This window comes from Mastomys coucha, chromosome X, assembly GCF_008632895.1.
Source record: "Mastomys coucha isolate ucsf_1 chromosome X, UCSF_Mcou_1, whole genome shotgun sequence".
In the NCBI taxonomy this organism is placed as follows: domain Eukaryota; kingdom Metazoa; phylum Chordata; class Mammalia; order Rodentia; family Muridae; genus Mastomys; species Mastomys coucha.
In genome coordinates, this window is record NC_045030.1 from 56,236,134 (window position 1) to 56,240,011 (window position 3,878).

The following is a 3,878-nucleotide window of genomic DNA, read 5'->3' on the forward strand; positions in this document are numbered from 1 at the left end:
AAAAAAAAAAAAAAAAAAAAAGAAAGGTCATTTAATCACATGCAAGCATCCAGACAAGATGATAATGTAAAGCAGGATTCGGTGTGCTTGTAAACCATATGGGGCTTATCAAATGCCCTATATCACTCAAGGATGGAAAACGCTGAGCCCGTTGAACAGAAAGATCAAAGAATGAATGAAGGAATTGCCTATTGTCCTTTGGTGGGACTGCACAGAAATGTGCAGTTCTTGACCCCGAGGTAAAGCGAGCAGGAGAGGATTTTTCTGTGAGCACAATGGTACTTAGACCTGAAGCAAAACCATGATTCAGAAGCCTAGAGAAAGGATCTTAGTTTCTCACCTTAGAATGTAAAATGTAACTGATACACTTTAACACATTCACCATATCATGAGTACAAAGAAAAAAGAAAGCAATCTCATCAGGTTTTCTTTTCTTTATACTAAGTATACAGTATCTGTTTTGTTTCATTCTCAAAACGAATGCAAAAACTGGGAATTTAACTCAGTGATAGAGAAACTGCCTATGGTGCGTGAAGCCCTGGGTTCAATTCCTACCGCAGCAAAAAGGAGGGAAAATGTATGTTCATTCATAGCACTTTTTCCTACAAGTTACTCTTTTGCAAGAATGTTTCTACAATAACAGCAAAAACCCACCAGACCCAGGAGTTAAAGTAATTGTAGTTCATAGCAGGATTTGAGAAGCCATGAGGAAACTGAGATCTCACAAGGAAAGACTACGTTTTCAAACTACCTAAATATAAGAATTAAACTATCTCCTGTTTAAGACTTGAAACTCCTCACAAAGAACTCCCTTAGAATTATTCACATCACCCTTTCCAACAGCCCAATGAGGCAGACCAGATAGGAATGGATTATTGCCCAACAATATTGATGAAAAAGCCCTTGTGATTCAGAGAAATAAAGCACTGATCACAAGGCGACTTAGCAGGTCAGCAGTGACAACCAGACTATACCTTAAGTCTAAAATAAAAGGGAGAGATAGAATCCCAAGCAGCCCATGTGGCAATGCTTTAGAACCTAAATGTCATAGGCAAAAACATTTCAATGCTATCCAGATGTCTTTGGAAAGCTGAGGGAATCAATACTCACCTTAAAGAGGCAGGCAAGAAAAATGACATGTTATGAAAAACATGCCAATTTGAGATTTACTAGATGAGAGAGAAAAGCTGGGGACAGTATACAAATATTTCTCGTGCTGCTCACGTCACTTGAAAACAATAACCCGTCTCACAGACAGGAAAGGTACGAAGCAGACAGTCGAGTTTGGAACAGACACTTCAGTCACAATCTGTTGAGGGTAAAAAAGTGGCAGACATTTTGGAAAGTTAGCCTCCTCGCAGCTTAGGTTAAAATATTTGCAGAACCCTTTCTTGAGAGTGAAAAACTTCAGCATAAGTAGAACAACGGAGGCTCTTTTCTGTGTTCTGCCTTCCTTCATCCTGTAAGGTAAAATGAAATTCAATGAGAAGCCCCCAAGAAGCAGCCTTTGAAAGCATCTGGCCAGCAGAATCTGACAGCTAATTCTGGGGACTCCTGATGCTACAAAACTGAAAAATTCTCAGAACCTAGCAGGCATGTCTGGATAGGGAGAGTCCTTAGGGGAAATTCCCAGCTGTGCTCAGAAAGGAGGTTCTATGGCCCCCAACCCAGCCTCGTGCTTGCAATTGGGGGTTACAGGTCTGACAGCAGCCCTCTTCTTCCTGCCTGAGCCCCTCAAAGGGGCACTCCCCACAGGAAGGAAAAGTCAGCCTGAGAGGGAGCTAAAGCGATGAAGCCCAGTTGCCAAAATCCCTCTGTAGGCCACCCAAGCAGTGAAGAAATTCATGGAGAGAAAGAAAGAAAGAAAAGACCCACAGCCGTGAGCAGAGCCAGCTGGGAGGGGTGTTATTACTTTATTTCTGTTTTCTTAACGATGAGTGTTTGTGCATGCATGCATGTGTGTATGCATGTGTGTGTGCATGTGTGTGTGTGTTTGTGTGTGCAAGTATGCACGTGTTTTGTGATGGAGAGAGGATTGATTGCAGAAAATGTCTGGATCCACAGCACTCAAGATGGAAATTTTTGTTGATATAATTTCTTCTAACTTTCCTACACCTTCCTTCCCCTCTACCCCATTTCCCTAGTGGCTATCAAGAGCTGTATATATCTGACCACAAAACATCCAGTCAGTTCAAGTCAAAAATGCAGCCAGCCATCTGGATTGACTCAAACTCTGTCTACACACACCAATTGGCTTGGGGGTAAAAAAATGTAATTCAGTGGAACAACTGGTTATTTTTAAAACAACGAGTTGAATTCAGACAACCATCCAATTAGTTGATTTCAAAATGCCTGTTTGGCGACATGAAAAGGGTTCTTTTCAAAGGGCCTTGTGTGTGCATAAACAACCTGAATGCTATTAAATTGATGAGCTATTTTCGAATCAAGGAGATAAGGCCAAAGCAACTGGATTCTGTTTATAAAGGGGAAAACCTGTTAGAGCCGCAGTCCATGAAGCACTCCAGAGAGTGACACCTTCTGCCACGAGGATGAAGTCTTTGAATTGACGGGGCATTGCTATGCCTCTCCTTTTACAGAGGAGTAACTTAGTCCTTTCTTAAAGAAACTCCTAATGTGCCTTTTTTCCTGAACGTGCCACACCAACCCAAAAGCCAAAGATTCAGACTGCAATAGGCAAAAAAAGAAAAAAGAAAAAAATTACTAGCTATCTCCACCTAACATTACAGGCATACAGTAGTGTTAACCTGATGCTTGCCTTTTATGGGTTTCATTGACCCAAACTGTAATAATTTGGATCAGTGTGAGCTGCACAGTAGCATCTCCCTCAGTTGACTCATCTCACCCCTTCCAAAAGGGAAGTGTTGTTTTCTTGAGTTACATTACTAAGGGATAATATAAGGGAAAAAATGGCTAAGAGTTTCTCCTCCTGAAGAGGATTGTATTTGTACTCCCAATGCTTTGTCAATAAAGGCATTGGATCATGTTAATCACGTAAGTTTTTCACATTAGGTTTAAAACATTGCCCCTCAGGTGGTGCTGAAGGTTCCCTTAGAAAAGGTTTCCTTGGGGTTGGGGATTTAGCTCAGTAAGCACAGGATGCTGGGTTTGGTCCTCTGCTCCAGGGGGTTGGGGGGAGAGAGAGAGTCAGAGAGAGAGAGACAGAGAGAGACAGAGAGACAGAGAGACAGAGAGAGAGAGAGAATGAATTTATTTGACATTTGAGGCACAAAGAACTTCAGCAAAGGCTTCTAGTTAAAGTGAGCAGTGCCTAAATGCTAACTATCCGTCCCACAGTGAGAAGTATTTACTAAGTGCAACTTTTGTTTCCAGGAATGTCTTTCTCAGGTGTGTCTTAATCCCAAATGCTGCGGACCTTTAATTTTATTGTACGTGCCTGCACACATGCGTTTTTCAAACATATTTTACTTTATCAGAAAGGATTCCTACAATGGAAGTATTATTCATGGTCATGCTATGGCTAAGTCTTTAGGTTTAAGACTAGTTAAGCTGCCCCAGGTAGAAGTGTTTGCAGAGCTCAGAAGTATAGAATCCCAGCCCTGGAGTGGGAAGGGGCCCCCTTAAGCCCTGTCTTGCCCACAGGCATCCAAAGCAGAGGGACAACCATTCTTTTCTTTAAGAGCTCAAAAGACAGAAACTCCAAAATCTAAGGGTTTTTCATGATTGTTTTAAAAAGTGCAAACTACAAAACATATGTAAGAGGGAGTAATATTATAATCCATGTTTAAGTGATTTCCTTTTTTTAAACATTTGTTTTCCCATTTTAAAAACAAAATACTAAACAGTGAACTTCTTTGACCAAAAAAATAAAAAGCTTTCTTTTTTTTCTTTTTTTTAAT